The 18141-nt window shown below is 47.7% G+C and overlaps 1 protein-coding gene across 1 annotated transcript in view; it reads left to right on the forward strand.

Moving 5' to 3' along the window:
- Positions 1–950: 950 nt before the first annotated feature.
- The window catches only part of Nrx-1 (Neurexin 1), a 67271-nt gene continuing 50080 nt past the window's right edge, over positions 951–18141 (forward strand). The window contains exon 1 of the mRNA XM_077682136.1: positions 951–1089. The gene's annotated coding sequence lies outside the window, so the exon portion shown is untranslated. The remainder of the gene's footprint in view (positions 1090–18141) is intronic.

An 18141-nucleotide genomic window follows, 5' to 3' on the forward strand; every position in this document is an offset into this window, starting at 1 on the left:
CGTTCTTCGACGGCCCGAATTACGTCACTGAGGCTATGTTAGCGGCTGTTGGCCGGTTTTCCTTCAGTTGCTGCAGCAATGAACGGTTTTCGACAGCAACTTTAAAAAAAGCCACAAAAAACAAAGCATAAATGGAAGGCGCATCTGGAGCGAGGAACAAATCACGCAGTGCCGTTCCGTGCTGGCGATAACTGTAGCTTTCGCAGTGCTTCCATACACCAAAGAAAGTGTGAAAGCGTTTATTGAAAGCTTTGCAGGGTCCCTTTAATTCGTGCTATTCAGGAGCCAGCGCATTCATCCGGCCCGTCCACCGCAGCCGAAACCACTCAAATCACAAAGCCAGGATCTGCCCGGTGCAGTCGGATGCAAAGCCGGAGGAGACGTTCGCTTCGAGCATCATAACACGCCTCTGGGTAAGGCTGCTGCAAGCGCGGAGCATAAATTTCCGCGGGGAGGGCTTAAAGGTAGGGCACAATCACCTCAATGGGTGGTGTATTAGCACGAACTGCGCTCGAGCTCACGGCCGAATTCCGTAACAATCGCGGCCGGGTCCGGCGAAGAAACAACAGAACGGCCGAAGGAGAAGACGGAGCATTGAGGGGGAGGAGCGGCGTGACCGGCGCGCGGCGGCGGCGGGGAAAGACATGCCGGAAAGACCGGCCCTGGCTGCCAGCGTCGGCGTCGGGCCGCTTTCTTCTTCTCGGGGCCGGCGCAGGTGGCTCTCGCCGCGGTTCCGCGGGGCCCATCGATCGGCCCACGACGCCGGGGGCCCACGCAGCGGCGCACTCGCCGTTGCCCCGGAAACGGCAAAAAGCAGCAGCGGGAAGAAGCAGCAGCGTGCGTGCCTAGTGTACGGGCTGCCGTGTCTGGCGGACGCCGCGTTCGGGGCCTTGGCGAGTGCCCGTGGCGGCAGCGAGGAGTGCTTTTGCGCCGGGGCCCCGTTGGATTAGGCCGCACAGAGGCGGCGGACGAGCGCGCGGCGAAACAGCGGCGGGCCCCAGAGGAGCCGGCGAGCAGCCATGCCGCGTCGCCTACGAGGCTCGCCTCCTCATCGACCGGCGAGACGGTGACCTGCCATCGGCGCCCCGTGTGAGTAGGCCGTACGCCCCCCCTTCTCGCCCCGGGAAGGGGGCCCGGAACCGTGGCCCGAGCCGCACGGCGAAAACAGCGGCCTCGGCCGCTTTCCAAAACAGTGCACAGCGCAATCGGGCTGCAGTGGAGGCGGGGGAGGAGGGCGTTTCGTTGCGGACTGTGCACCGGTCGGCAGTCCGGCCAGCCAGCAGCATAACGCGCAGTCAGCGAGAAACGAACTGCGTGTGTTCGTGAATATGCGTGCGATTATGCTCCGTATACGCTAAAGCTTGCATCGGTCAGCGACGGGAAAAAAAAGTTGGTTCCCGGTGATTCGCCATCGATCCCGTAGCCTCCTGGTAGGATTTTACCTCTGTGCGCGAGGGAAAAAAGGCTTTTAATGCGCTGTTCATATCTCACGGCTGTCGCTGATTGTAGGAAATCTATAAAACTATCAGGCAGTATGTGCAATGGGTCTGCATTTAATTGCTTCCTTGGCGGTCTTTAGTCACGTATGTGTCGCCAGGTGCAGCCTCTGGAACTCAGGCAGGCGGCTAGAAGACCTTCTTAATCTTGTCGCAGTATACCGCCACTAGGCCAAGCTTGACGGCGCTAACAGCAACGGTGTCAAGAAACTCAACATTTCTTCCGCCTTCCTTTATTTGCCCACCACAAGCCACTGAAACGAACAGGGCGGCTCCTATCGCATGTACCACAGGCGCCGAATGGCCGAGTGGCGCCGATGACCAGGCATCGGATAAGGATGGCCGTTCCCAGGTTTCCCTCTATGTGTTTAAGGGGTAAAAGAATTCCGCAGAGACGAGGAGTCACTGATTCTCTTTTGAGCCAACAGAAAATGTTCCACTTTAGAGGCTGCACTCGTTCAGAACGCGTGTGGCATTACATCATCGGGGTTTTTGATGACGAGGCCGTAATCGGGCGCCTTGTACCGTATATTCTATCGTTTAACGCGCTGCCACATATGACACGCCTTAAGTCACGCGCATTAGGTTAAAAAGAAAGAAAGAAAAAGTACATTTGGCTGAACTGGCGCATCACAACGGATGGTATCAAGAAATTAAAGGTTAATCCGTTTTTTAGCCCGTGGAATACGCTGTGAAACGCTTCTAGCACGTGCGGTTTCATGCTAAAGCACCGCGTCGAGCGTGAGGCATTCGAAATACTGGTACACATTCTCATACAGGTATTTACGTATTTTTGCTCACTGCGCATCCATATCCGCAATCTTTCGCTTGCCCGTGACGGTTGATATTGTGTTTGCGTTTATTTCATAGCTTAACGATTTTGTCGATCAGAAGCAAATTCGAGCTATGTACAGGAAGCTAGTTTAGCACCCAGAATATAGCCTGGCAAGGCACAGTAGGTAGGACTGTAGAGCCACAGGTGCTGCAAATCCAGGCCTGCCACTATGACGTGTTTTTTTCGAATGTCCTGGGTCCCCCGGTATATTACATGATAGATGGCGAAGGTCTGCCGCAGTGGTGGCATCGGAGCAGGTCGGGCATTTTACATGTCCGTGATAGTCGCCGTTCCATCCGTGCGTGCCAGCCGAATCTTTCGCAGGACAATTTCTTGCGTCCTGGGGAGGTCGAGCGGGAGGAGAACAGAACGCGGAGGTATAAGGGCACGCGTGGGTTTTGGAAGGTCCGCCTTTGCAGCAATTTGTGTTGGTGACGCGTCTCTTGGGAGAAGGGCGGGTGATGGCGGGCTGGGTGACAATTCTTTGATAGACTGAAGAGGTCAGCTCTGCATAATGCTGGGCTTGCCAATTCAGATGGTTGGTGAATATGTAGAGAGGGTAAATGCTAAAATGAATAGTAATAATAAAAAGAAAGGAAGAAAGAAAAAAAAGCCACCAGACGAACACATGCAACACTTGCACAGGACATAGTGAGAGAAGCAGCCACAAGCTGGCGTCTAGCCCAGAGTCTCTAAAGAAACGTACAAGAGCTTTAAAACCTCGCACCGCAGTGCCTTTGCTGTTACAGGGGCCTAAAAAGTTCATTATGCTTGATGCTAAAGGAAGTCAGCCCGTTCATTGCCTACAATGTTGCCGTTACTGGGTGTGTGAAAATTGCCAGTGTTGAAGGACAACGAGGCTGTGTCGCTGTTCCGACGAAATTTTGCTGCTCTTGGGACATGCGCTCTCTTGGTTGACTCTCGGCTTTCCTATACCACTGCCTATAGTTTACTTTAACACGAAGGTTTTTATCCCGGGATACACAAAGATTTTACAGACGTCATTTCCGTCACGGAAATGACGCCAGTACAACGGAGCAAGCGGCCCGTAAAGGGTGCACCCCTGCACACAGGGTCTTCTTGCGGGGAAGCAACCCTCAGTACTAAAGAGTACGTTATACTTACGGTTAGTTTTCGGGTTTTGTATTGTTACACGAAAGTGTTTTACACCGGGATACATCAATATTTCACTGACGTCATATCCGTCACGGAAATGACGCCAGTACACCTCTACCGAAGCGAACCGTCAGCAGGACATCGCTCGCCAAGCACACCCGCAAGACAGCCGCCGACCATCAAATCATGCTCAGCTGCAGATTTCGCTGCACATTTTACTTTCGTGTTTTACTGATGCCCATGACAGAAAAGTCAACCAGTTTTTGCACCCTTTGCTTGTGGGTCTGAAATGCACGAAAGTTACGGTACCTTATACGTAAAGCAAACGAGAAAAAAAGTCGGCAAAGGGCTCGGACGCACGGGCGAATATCGACGCACGGGCGTTTCCGCGTTTCGCCTCCATTAGCATGCGGCCGGGAATCGTACCCGCATCCTTGTGCTCAGCAGTACAACGCCTTCGCGGCGGGTGAGACCTCATTTCATCATCACAATCATAATCATCATCAGCATCGCCATCGCCACCATCATCATCATCACCGCCACAAATCATCATCATCATCGTCGTCGTCGACCTATCTACGCCCACTGCAGAGCAAAAACCTCGCCCATCGATCTCAAATTATCCCGGTCCTGTGCTAACTGCGACCGATTTATCCTTGCAAACTCCTTGATCTCATCTGCCCATGTAATCTTCTGCCGCCCCCTGCCACGCTTGCCTTCTCTAGGGATCCACTCTGTTACCCTTAATGACGAACGAGAGAGAATAACTTTAATGGATACCAGCGATGTTAGCCGAGTCGTCGGGCTGGCTTGCTACGCTAACTGAGAGATGCCTTCGCATTACATGCCCTGCCCACGTCCATTTCTTCTTCTTAATTTCTACTAATGTGCCCTTAACACGCCTTTGTTCCCTGACCCACTCCGCTCTCTCCTTGTCCCTTAACGTTACACCTATCATCTTCCGTTCCATTTCCCGTTGAGTCATCCTAAACTTAAGTTGAGCCCTCTTAGTGAGCCTCCCAGTTTCTGCCCCGTACGTGAGTACCGGGAAGATGCAGCTGTCGTACACTTTCTTCTTTAGGGACAATGGTAGGCTGCCATTCATTATCTGAGAATGCCTGCCGAAGAGACCTGCCTTTATTTCGGGCCATTTTCGTGTAGTTTGGTGTAGCATGAAGGGGCTGGTAGGGATATTCGAACATGAGAAACTTCAGGCGAAGTTTGCGTCTTTTCACTTGTGCCAGGAAGAACAAAGTCGAGCGCAATAGCCGCACCCGCCTAGAGATATAAATTTTCATAAACTTTTAAAGGGCCTGAAAAAAAACAGTTTTTCATGTTTTTCTTCCACAAAAATATCTTCCACTCTAGTTTGTTATCTGATCCAGGTAGCTCGTTGCCTGTTCCTGAGTGTTACTCTTAACATTATTCGCTCCATGGCCTGTTGAGCCGACCTAAATTTGCTGTCTATTTGTTTAGTAAGGCGCCAAGTCTCCGTTCCGTATGCAGTCTCCGTATGTCATCACTGGTTGCAGATTCTTTTTTTTTTGAGTGTCAGGGGTAGCTTTCTTTTCATTGTTTGGGAGTGCTTGCCGAGCGCTCCCCAGCCCGTACCTATTGTGCGCCTGAGTTGTTCCTGGTGGAAGGGACGCGAGTGTAACCGTCGACGGCGAGCCAATACTAATACGGCAGCCGACGAGCGTGCCCTCGAACCGGCACGTAAGCGACGGGCGAGAACCAACGATGCATATCACGAGTGAGAGAATGGCGTTGAGGTGTCAGCTCGGAAAGATTCCTCTGACATAGGAATCGGTAAAACACGAAAGTGAAATGTGCAGTGAAATCTGCAGCGAAATGAGCATGATTTGAGGGTCGGCGGCTGTCTTGTGGGTGTGCTTGGCGAGCGACGTCCTGCTGGCGGGTCACTTATACGAAGGTGTACTGGCGTCATTTCCGTGAGGGATATGAAGTCAGTGAAATCTTGGTGTATCGCGACAGAAAACACTTTCGTGTTAAAATATAAAACCCGAAAATGAGCAACCATAAGTATAACATACTCTTTAGTACTAAAGTTTGCTACCCCGCAAGAACACCCTGTGTGCAGGGGTGCACCCTTTACAGGCCGCTTGCGTCGTTGTACTGGCATCACTTCCGTGACGGATATGACGTCAAGTAAAACCTTTGTGTATCCAGGCATAAAACACTGTTGCGTTGAAAGGCTTTTTAGGTCGCCATTTAGGCTCGATCTGTGCGACGGGCTGTGGTCCCATAACGACCTGACCGCAGACAGGAAAGCCCGAAACGCGCTCCCCGGAGAAGGGCCGCGGTAACTCCCCCCCCCCCCCCCCCCAACGCATCGCTGGACAGCCACCGTCACGTAGAGGAATGCCCGTTGAAGACTTTTTTAAAGTGCAGAGCACTTTATAGGCTCGCCCTGTCGTCTTAGCTCGCTAATGGTCGATGCGACTGCCGGACTCAGGCGGCTCCGCGAGATAACGGACTCAAGTAGAGCCTTTTGTACCGGGGCCAGGGAGTCACGCTGAGCCTTCGAAAACCACGCGGTTTAAATAGTCATAACCGTTGAAACCCCGCAAACCGCTGGCGCTTGTCATACACCTCCCCGTTATTTAGAGCAATGAAAACTGCAGGTACATTTCAGGCAAAAATCTGTGTATATAACCGGCAGCCCCCGCGTTCATTTAGTTAGAAACGCTCGTTGGGTTGTTTTTTTACGATAGTAAGCGAAAAAAGCGGCCGCGCAAGAAAAACATGGCGCGTTCGAAATGACGCAGAAAGGTTCCAGCCACGCAAGAAAAAAAATGGCGCGTTCGACATGCTGCAGGAAGGCTCCAGCCGCGCAAGAGAAAAATTACGCGTTCGAAATGATGCAAAACAGCTTCAGCATACGAAATTAAAGCAAGCGCAAAAAAGAACAGAACTCCCGCTGGCGCAGTTTCAGGCAGGGGGAGCGCGAGAACTGCGAAGGCGGGAAATTTGAAATGCAGCAGTGAGCGGATAACGGCGCTGCAGCCAATTATGGCGAATCACTGCTCTGCACTTCCGACAGTGTTCACATTCAGTGGAACGGCTTTAATTTTTCTCCCGTGCATTCCTGTTGCGCTGGCTGTCTTTAGACTGTCCGCGATCATCCAGAATTATTCTGGACTGGTAAATCGGAGAGACAGATAATTTCATCTATAACTCGTGAGGCCATTGAGGCACCTTGCACAGCGCAGTAGATGTTCGTTTCAGTGTCCTCTGTTGCGGATGTTTTGATCTTGAGGTCTCGTTTGCTGCACTGATGACGACAGCGGCGACAGTTGAGTGACTTTTGAAACTGCACATTTACAGTGAATATATTGCGAGGAAGAAATAATTGCCCGACCCTTTTGGTTATGCAGGACATCGGTGCGCCTAAGCCATTTGCCGATGCGGAAAAACCTTGTGCTCAAACGATGTGGTTTATATCAGGCTGCATAGAGGCCGTCGGTAAGTTGGGAATTGTTCGTCGCTCTACCGACCTCCTCGTTCATTGCACGCAGGCTTTTCTATAGCATCCTACAAGTTTTGAGACACGGATGCAACTTCGAAACAATGGTTGCTGCGTGGTTTATTTATTTATTTATTTATTTATTTATTTATTTATTTATTTATTTATTTATTTATTTATTTAATCATTTATTTATTATTAATATAATTAATTAATTAATTAATTTTCAGAATACTGCAAGCCAGAGTGGCCCTAGCAGAATCGAGGGGCAAAAAAAAAAAATCATACGCATGAACATTGGTCGCTATCAGCAACCTAAAAAAACATTAAAAACTTACCCAGCAAAACTATCAGGAAAGCATAACATACTAAGCAAGACAGCACTAGGCAATTCTAATAACCAGGCCGAAGAGAGAGAGAGAGATAATAGTCTCTATTGATACTGGTGAGGTTATCCTGGCCAAGGCGCCTAGCGGGCTGCACCAGATGTATGAAAAAAGAGAAATAGATGAAGTGGTGATGATGATGATGAGTATGATGACGGTGATGCGCTGATTAATAGAGTCCTGTTAAGAGAGTCTGATTCAGTCATGTGCTTCACAGGAAAGACATTAGAGGTTTTGTCACTCAAGACCTCATAGAGTTAGACCAAGGGCCTAACACGTCACTTAGAGTTAGTCCTCTAGAAATCGGAAGGTTCAAGGATACTAAAAGGGACGTCCTAGCTGCTGTATACCGCATATATTCACACAATACGTGGTTCAAGTCCTTGCGCACGCCCCAAAGAGTGCAGAAGGGGGAAGCAGCCAGTTTCATCTTGAAGCGAAAGTAACTTGTGTGAGCGAGGTTAAACATCAATTGTACCGATAAACTATAACGCACTGATACGAGAACTAGATAACAAGCGCTGCATTGCAAAGTTCCATCAAATGTATTGGTTCAACTAGAGACCTGCTGTTCCAGGGCTCTAATAGGATTGTCAGCAGCTAGAATAGACTCGAGAAGTAAATCACAGTCTGCTGTGGTACGCGGCATGTCCCGTCGACGCCGCACCTTCGCCTAACTGAGGGCTTCCGTTTCGTGACAATTGGAGGTTTTTAAGTGCGAATGCACTTCTTAAGCGAGCCTGAATCGTCCGCCGCCGTAGTCCGCATAGCAACATGCGGGTGCGCGCGCTCCTCGTCTTCCCTAGCAACGGGGGGAGATGGGCGCGCGCTGCCTGGCCGCGTCCCCATGGCTCATTCTTGTTGTTGTTCCTGCTGACATGGCACATACCCACGTGGGGGATTGGCCAGGAATCGGGCGTGAGAAGGGCTAATGCACCCGCTTAAAGGAGTACTGACACGAAATTTCAAAGCTGAGATCCGCTCTAGCAATCAAGTACAACGACAACACAAATAGGTGTCTGTGAATAAATGCATCTTTCTTTCTTTGTAGTTGTGTGTGTGTGTGTGATCTCTCTTTCGCGAACATTACCGAACCGCGCAAATTCAACTCGTGCATTCGCACTTTCACATTCTTCCCCTCGGGGAAATGCGGGGAATTTTTTTCTCTCTGAAGGAGTCTCCCTTTGACACTGCGTCACTGCCGGGCCCATCAGTTCCACGTGAAGGCAGCGCACTGGTCATGAGGTCACTGAACGGGACGTACTCTTATGCGAACATCCCGCATAATCACTTTGTGACGTCACAGCTCCTGTCCCAAATTCGTACCGACACCCTCACCCATATATGAATGGGCGTTCCATGCGGGTGCAGCCTGTTCCAGTGGAAGATGATGGGGGACTACAGCGCAGCTTGCACACGGACACAAGGGAGAACTAGACACACACGAGCGCTGAGACCAGCAGTGTATCGAAAAAAACACACACACATACATCTGAGCAGTAGCCACGCTATACTGATTAAGAACGCACACGATTGGTGGGCTGAGACAATGACGTTTATTGGAGAACGGCTACGCCAATCACAGCTCAGGCTCTAGTGCGCGGCACAGGCGGCTGTCGAAGAGCGCGCGGCAATGAGCGATGTCAGGGGGAAGAGATACGGCGCGCGTGGCAAGGAGCATAAAGGATTAAAAAATTCTGCAGAAATTCAGAGAATCATCTACTAATGCGTAACATTCTTATGCCGCCTGTCTTGAGTGTCAGTTTTTACAGTCAAAGGTTTTGGCTTTTCTAAATCCTGTCCGACCAATTACCTTCATTTACGCCACTAGAACGATTCAAAGTGGAACATTCGCGAAATCTGTATTATTGTGGAAATGCAGGGCGTTATACGGATTGCCATTTTCGGTGATTGCTTAATATTTTCTTGTTCTTTATTTACAAAATTCCGTCCCACCAATTATCTCCATCTACGCTGTTATAACTACATTTGGAACTTTCGATAAATCTGCATTTTTGTGGAAATGCAGAGCTTTGCACGGTTAGCCTTTTTAGTACTTTTTCATTTATTTTTCTTTTTTCAGTGACTCAAAATTTCTTTGTGCCACTTATCTAATTTACGCTAATATAAAAATTATAAGTGGAACTTCCGCAAAATCTGGATTATTGTTGAAATGCAGGTCGTTATAGAAATCGCCCTTTCCGTATTTTTTCACATTTTTGTTATTTACTATTTTTTCAAAATTTCATTCGACCAATTATCTTCATTTACGCTATTATAACTACTACAAGTGAAATGAATTTTCTCGAACCTGCATTATTGCAAAAAAAGCGGGGCGTTACACGGTTCGCCATTTTCAGGAATTATTTATATTTTCCTTAATATTTACTTTTCTAAAATTTCTTTCGCTCAGTTATCTGCATTTCCGCTATTAGAACGACTACAAGGGAGACTTTCGCGAAATCTGCATCATTGTGAAAATGCCATGCGTTAAAAATTTTGCTATTTTTCGTAATTTTTTTAATATTTTCCTTATTTTTTAGTTTCTTAAAATTTCTCCGAACCACCCATTTCCATTTACGTGATTATAACGATTGAATATGGAACTTTCCCCAAATGTGCATTATTGTGAGAATGCAGGGCGTTACACGGTTCGCCAGTTATCGTAATTTTTTAAAATTTTCTTATTTTTTTAGTTTTAGAAATTTCGTTTGACCAATTTGCCAGCCGAAACCTTCTTATCAAATAATGTTCCTCAGTTGTTTAACCAGCTCGTAGAATAAAATGTAACGGTGCCATTATGCTGTGATTGGTTTTCCATATCTAGTTGTGTAAAATCTGAGCTACGCTACTGTGCATGATCATTGCTGCCTTGCTTCGCGTTTTTTTTTTTCTGCCTTGGTCCCTACCGTCTTATGTGCCATATGTCTGAAATATGTACTGATTAGCCCTCTCTTGTTCTCTGGTGTTTTCTTCGATTGTTCATTGCTTATTTCTTCGTGCTTGCAATTTATATTTCTTTTCTCTTCCTCTTTCTTTATCTTGTTTAAAACTGGTTTTCATCATTGATGTATAAACAAACCACTCCTTCTTGGGCCGCTCGAGGCCTGCAGTATTGTATAAATAAATAAATAAATAAATAATGAGAGACGATGGAAAGCGTGACCGGTTTATTCGGACACTCAGACGAAAAACCCAATTAAGTGGTGATGGTGATTATGTACAGGTGATTATGATGCCGGGGCCATGAGAGCTAGCACTGATGATAATGTACCGATTACGAGGAAATGTCCTTAACGTGTTGAAGAGCACAGAGTTGTGGTCGGGGTGTCTCACAATAAATAAATTATGTTCATTTACGCTATTACAACGATTACAGGTTGAGCTTTCGCGATATCTGCTTTATTGGGGAAAGGCCATGCGTTATACGTTTTGACATTTTCCGCAATTTTGAATGTTTTTCTTATTGTTTAGTTTTTCAAAACTTCGCCCTACCAATTATCTCCATTTACGCTATTACAACGATTGCAGGTGGAACTTCGGCGATATCTGCATTTTTGCAGAAATGGAGGGCGTTACACGGTCCTGGCTGTGGGGGCACTTGACAAAGAATGCGACGCATTAAAAAAGAGGCGGGGTGTTGGAGTAGCGTCTAAAGAGGGGCTGTTACGATACTCCCTCTGTAGATTTCCATGCTGCACTGCAGAACACAGATGTGGGAAAGCCAGCTGTCAAGGACAACGTTTACACCGATCCGCATAAAGTCGCCTTCACCTTCAAGCACAAAAATATCGATGAGAAGACATCTTTATAAGCCACCCTATATCATAATGTGGAGGTCGTAGTGCTTGTTTTTATTCCTAAGAATTTTTTTCCATAGGTTGAAAATTGTTGGTCTATGTTCGGTCTGTCACCGGAGATGATCTGCTGGGTCCTTGCTATAAACGACTTCATTGTGAAAATATGCGCAAACAAGTTTTGCGCTGATTCTAGAACGGACAGCCTTGGCAACCTGTTCGAACCTTTGCGGGGGAGCCCTGTTTGCGAGCGTTTACATGGAGGGAACCTGCGACACCTTCCCGTGTAGCGCGCCTAAGTGGACACGCCGTTTAGCCGGCGCTCAAGTGCAAAAGCCGGCAGGCACACATCCGAAGATTAGAGTGTCGTGAATAGAAACATACCGCTCGCGCCAGTTGCTTATTAAAGGGACCCTGCAACCCTTTTTGAATTTTTTTTTTTGAAATCTTAAATGCATGCAGAACTTAGTCACCCAACCCACCCAGTACTTACATGAGGGGTCCGCAAAGTACCTCAGCCAAAAATTACTGCTCTATGCTCATCAGATAACTTGTAAACTCTCTCAAAAGATTTTCGCTTTCTTTCCTGGTCTTGAAGTTCTTCGACGGCCCGAATTCCGGCACTGAGGCCAAGTAGGGGCTGTTGGTTGGTTTTCGTTCAGTTGCAGCAAAGAAGGCTTTTCGGTGGCAACTTTCAAAATAAAGCCACAAAAGCAGTTACGGAAGGCGTATCTGGTGTGAGAAGCAAATCACGCAGTGCCGCTCCGCGCTGGCGATAACTGTAGCTTTCACAGTGCTTCAGACGCGAAGTAATGAGTGAAAGTGTTTATCGAAAATGTTGCAGGATCCTTTTAACGCAGAAAATGCGAAAGGCGTAAAATTAGGCATCACGCCATCAATTCACTTTCCCCAACTAGTGACATCACGAATCGCGAATGCGTGGCGAAACGGGATTGGGGGAACTTGTCGACGCGTTCTTCTGAATCAAACACTGACGCAGTAGGAACGCTTAAACGGAAAATAAATGTATGCGGGAACTATTGCTTAATCCGCGTCTTTCAAAAGACACAGATCTAGGCTGGCAAACACAATAAGGTCAAGGATGTGACGGAAACCCGTCTGGTCTGGATGCATAGTCGAGAATAAAAGGCCAGTGCGCCGACCACGACTGGCTTTGTGGTAGTCGTGCCGGCCTTTTATTCTCGGAAATACATTATAAAATAGTATGCTTTATATGAAACACTCCAAGAAGTTCCCGCAGGTCTTCACCACAGCGTTCCCGAATTACCAATCGAGGTGATCAATTATGCAAATTCGTCGAATGACGAAGCCCAACATTATATTTGACTAAAAAATTGTATGTGCGCAGGGATAGCACGCAAGGCGTGAATGGCGTTTAGCATTGCGCAGTGTCCCAGCGCAGATGCCATTTTGTAGCGAAAGCTACACTACGCTACCTCGGGCAGTCTCCGCGGGGGTGACTATTGACCTTGACAGCTAGCGGTCAAACCACACCCCCTTCCGCAAGCATCCGGCACGGAGCAGCGGCCCCATGGCGGGGAGAGATAGGCGAGGAGGGAACGGAGACCTGCGTGGGACCCGTGTCGCCAGCTGGCAGACGAAGGCGAGGAGGCCGCCGCAACAGCGAGAAGCGCGCCACGAAGGAAGGCAAGGAGGCCACGTGCGACGCAGAGCCACGTGCGATGAATGAAGACGAATATCCATCTATACTCGGTGACAACTTAAGAACAGCACCAGAAATTGCCGCTGTGCCTTATCACCGTAGCCGGATGTTTCTCCGCGCGGCGCAAGTAGGGCGTTACTGGGAATATTTTGAACATGGCGTGAGCCGTTCCCGTGATTTTTTGGACTTAATATGCTTATAAACGACTCCAGTGACGACAAACAAACTGCGTGAGACAAGGCAGACGATATCACGCATTCATAGCAAACCCCTTTCAAAACGCGCGCGCACTCACGTCACGGGTCCGGCGCTTTGGCGGAGTGATACACTACATGAAGTGGTGCCGTTCTTGAGTTGTAACCTAGTATAGCTGTGGTCGCTCGTACAGCGGCGAGGACTAAACAACGCCGTGAGGCGAAATAAGATGATGATTAAACAGTGTATTCATTGCGAACATGTCTGTATATCATCGCGAAACCACACTTCGAATACACCCGACAATGGGCCTAGCTAGGACAGTGAAGCTTTCGCTATCAACTAGGGTTAACCAAAGTTAAACCACACCAATTTTTTCACTCAAAGTGAACGCTCGGCCCGTCATTCGCCGCATTTGCACACTAGGCAACTCGAGTCGGAAAGTATGAAGTATTGTGGTAAAGTCGCCCTCAGGGCACCACTCATAGTGTAGGCAGTGAGATATATTCGTCAGTTTTTATTTCGTTGAAATGTTACTTTTGCGTTATAAGAGCAGTCGGAATGTGCATGTCAGTAAACGTGAAAACCGCCTGAATACTACTTACCACCAACACATAAACGTACAACATCCAGCGGCAAAATATTTAAGGGCTAGCGGCTATACGCTGCCCGGTGGGACGGCCGTTAACTTTATTTATGGCCAATTGCGCGCGTGTTTTAGTCTTCGCCCAGGCCACAGTGGTGCTCTTCAATATGCGAGTCTCGGAATCACCGCTGATAGCCCGCGGGTAGTCCAAGGATTCTTCACACCATTGGAATATATGTGAAAAAAAAAGGCTGGATTGCTTTTCGGGGAGTCCGCAGTGAGACCGGAACTGATAATCGAAGCGCCCAATACCTCAAGCGAGGGCTTGCCCATGGGCGGCATGGAGCGCTGAAGCTTGATGACCGTATGGTCCGAGGAAGGACCGCCATAACCAAGATGGCGTCGAAGAGACTCTTTCTGATTGGCTTTCAATCACTGCGACGAAAGTGGAAGACAATCAGAAAGGGCCTCCAAGAAGACGGCGGTGATGGAGTGAAGTCGAAAACAGTGCCCTGACTGGCTGTGGGTCCTTTTTGACGTGCTTTTTAACGTCACGAAAACTGGGATGGAAACGGGAGAGGGAAATCACAGCCTAAATTATTTATTCCTTACCAAACAATGCATCGTAAGCCGTCGAATGAAAACCCCAGAGGGCTAGCGAAGCAATGTCTTGCACTTACAACAACAACAAAAAACATGACCTATTATTCTATGAGAAAGGGGATGACCAGCCAAGCTAAGCAGACGCAGAGTTCTTGAAAACAGGTACAATAACTCGGTACAGTGATAGATTTACCCCGCGCTACTAATGTTGTAGTCTTGGAACGACCGTGGGTGAAAGTTAGCGCCACAACAACGTCAACGGTGCGGCTCTGTTGTCGCGTCCTGGGCCGTGTTGTGCCAGAGAGCCCAGCCCAAATTCCCTTCATCTGGCGACGCACGACGGCGGGGCCGATTCTCTCCTCTGTCAAACGCCCGCGGCAGACGTTTCCCAACTCGCAGGCGCCGCAGAGTCGCCTCTCGTTTTCCCTTCTCAACGGCTGGGCCGCATCATGCCTCGGACGACCGGCCTGTGGCAGATGCGCAGTGGAATGTCTTCCCTTTCTCCGTCGTGGCGGCTCGGCTGACGCGATCGCTTCGCCTCCATTCGTCGGATTCAAACTTCGGCCAGCGAGAGTCCTGATTGGAATTCACACCGCTCGCGGCTCCAACGGACCCCCGGAGGTATAAACCCAGCTTGGAAGTAGCACTGCAGCAGTGAGCGAGGTACTTTTCGGAGGCACCGAGTGGAGAAGTGGTGTCGCCTTTGTGGGAGCCATGTAACGCAAAGGCTTTGTTATCCTTGTACATACAGTATATAAATGTTGCTTCAACTTTTAGTCGGCTCGAGAACTTCATCGCTCTTCTCTGCGCCGCGTCGATAGTGGACGGAGCAAGGCAACTTTTCTACACCGGTGACTGCGCTCGCAACTGCCAGTCGCAACATCCGGCAGAGGGGTGCCCCGGCGGACGCTTCCTTGGGCCGCGGCCGTCCAGTAAGCACACAAGCAACCATGCAGGCAAGAAAACAAACAAACAAACAAACAAACAAACAAACAAACAAACAAACAAACAAACAAACAAACAAACAAACAAACAAACAAACAAACAAACAAACAAACAAACAAACAAACAAACAAACAAACAAACAAACAAACAAACAAACAAACAAACAAACAAACAAACAAACAAACAAACAAACAAACAAACAAACAAACAAACAAACAAACAAACAAACAAACAAACAAACAAACAAACAAACAAACAAACAAACAAACAAACAAACAAACAAACAAACAAACAAACAAACAAACAAACAAACAAACAAACAAACAAACAAACAAACAAACAAACAAACAAACAAACAAACAAACAAACAAACAAACAAACAAACAAACAAACAAACAAACAAACAAACAAACAAACAAACAAACAAACAAACAAACAAACAAACAAACAAACAAACAAACAAACAAACAAACAAACAAACAAACAAACAAACAAACAAACAAACAAACAAACAAACAAACAAACAAACAAACGCTCACACACGTACACGCCTCGCGCTTCAAAGACACGTGGAGCCTCGGGATTGCGTTCCAGCGTGCATGACTGCCGCCACCTTGGGCGAGCCGGAGGATACTAGCCACGTTCGTGATTGGAGCGCGGAAAAGCAGGGGAATGCGTCTTTGTTGAAGCAGAACCGCGAGGCAAAATTATTAAAGCGAAAGCTTTCTTAGTGGGACTGACAGCGTCCTGTCAAAAAACTAATGCCTTCCCCATAGACCGGTTGGTCGACTGAAAAGCTCTGACAATACCTCCGGACACGCAGCACGTGTGTGAAACTGGTCTATCACTGTGTCGAAACGGTTACTTGAAAAAATGGCCGCGTATCTGCGCCTTTCGTTGCAAATGTCGCCGAAAGACGATAGTCGACTGGCGTGCCTGCCATGTAAAGGCCTCCTTTGCCTTTCCCGCTCACCTCTCATGCTGTTCCTTTCCCGTCTCGTTCCTCCCAAGATAAGACACTAGAGGTTTCATCAAGTCAATTTAAATTTACCGCGTTCTACCGCTCCAAGTCGGATGATGATCATGATTATTATTTGTAACGGGGTGGCGTTGCACTTCCCATTTGTAACGGGGTGGTGTTGCACAGCGGCCTTAGTAGCAACGCCACTGTACAATCACCTCGCAAAAAATACAAACAAAATAAATAAAAAAATATTATCAAAATAAAAAGAAAATACTTCTACGAAATTTTTGCGCTGGCATCGGGTGTATCGATGCCAGCGCTGCTGTACGGCGGAGACGCGCGTGAATTAAGGCACCCTACCACAACCTTTATAGAACCACGTCTCCCTACTCCACGAACATTCCAAGCGGAACGTGGATCCCATCTAGTGGGACCTTTCGTTGCTACTGCAGTTTGATTTCTTAAATACCACGTGGAGGTAGCGCTGGCAACAGCAGGCGACGATTTTCAGCCGTTGATGTAGTATTTTATTTACTATCGCAAAAACCAAGCACCCATAAACGTTTTTAAATAAAGGAACACTGCAAATATCCCTTATGTATTGATTTTCTGACTTATATTTGTGTAATGTCTTGCTCTTGTTCAACAATGTTGACAACTATGAACACTGACACCAAACTAATACCCCGGCTACACTAGGGTCTGAATGTCATTTGAACCAAATGTCATTTGACTCGACTGGGGTGCTTCGAGTGCCATTCAGAATCCGCAATGCTAGACTACAATTTCGATGGCATTTGAAAGCTTTCACAATTGCACGCCGTGCTGTAGTGGCGCTGTTGTCGCCCTGTTCCGTTTTCGTACAATAATGTATCATTCACACAGCCGTTTTTCACCCCGTAACGTCACCGTCACGTCACCGTCTTCCGTCATGGGCGACGGTTTCTCGGGCGATTTGTCGCCGAAAGCGGTGCGGCGGTGGCGGGAAGCCGAGCACTACGTTTCCGTTCCGTCAACGCGACGGGACCCCACCCCGCGGTAAACCAACCAATCAGAAAACAAATTTTTACGGCTAAATTTAGCGAAAAGGGAGCGCACGTAAAAATCTAAGCCATTTTCGTTACATTTCAGATTAAACACGCTCAATGCTAGGCTAAACTGATCACTAGGCAAACGACCCTGTACACTGATGGAGAGCTCCAGTACGAACGCTAATCCGTTGACGTCTCCGTCGCGGTTTCTTGACGTGAGGGTGTCGTGATGGAGAAGGTGACGGCTGTGTGAATGAGGGCTAATACAGCAACCAAATTTAGGAGCAGTCTAAGGCAGTAAAATGATATCAAATTAGAAGAGACACCAGTTTTGACTCTAATGTGGTGGCTGTTTGCGTATTATTATTATTTTTTTGCAACTGACCAGCTGGTTTTGACAGCATCAAAATTAAATATGTTGATTTCATATTTTAAGTAAATCAACAGTGAACGAAGTTCCACAAACAAAAATATGTTGTTTGTTTTACGTGCGGAGGTATTACAATTTTTATTGCCAATCGAAGACGCTGCGTGCGAGAGTGCTAGAAATGGCATTTGAAATCCCAAATGTCTCTCTAGGTGCTCATTTGGCTCGAATGTCATTTGAGCCGAATGGCATTTCAAAATCTAGTGTAGCAGCACAACTTGGCATTTGAGTCAAATGACATTCGGTTCAAATGACATTCGGACGCAAGTGTTGCAAGGGTATTAGACGTTTAGATTTGGCTGTGAGTATATAAGACTATTGTGCAGCTTTCGTTTCCCTTTGGCCGGATGGCTGAATCGAGTCACAGACAGACAGACAGACAGACATACATACAGACAGAGACAGACAGACAGACCAAAATTTCTGCGTTTAAGTAGCCCAAGAAAGGCTATCGTCTTTAAAATCACGAGAGCGGAACGGTTCTAGATGAGACAATACGCGCATCGATCATAAATGAGGAGTACAATAGTGTGCCTTTGTCTCATACACCACGGGTCGGTGTACATTTAGATCGTTTGTAGATGAAAGA

Source organism: Haemaphysalis longicornis, unplaced genomic scaffold (genome assembly GCF_048455015.1).
Source record: "Haemaphysalis longicornis isolate Haplotype H1 unplaced genomic scaffold, Haemaphysalis longicornis Haplotype H1 scaffold_8, whole genome shotgun sequence".
NCBI classification, from domain to species: domain Eukaryota; kingdom Metazoa; phylum Arthropoda; class Arachnida; order Ixodida; family Ixodidae; genus Haemaphysalis; species Haemaphysalis longicornis.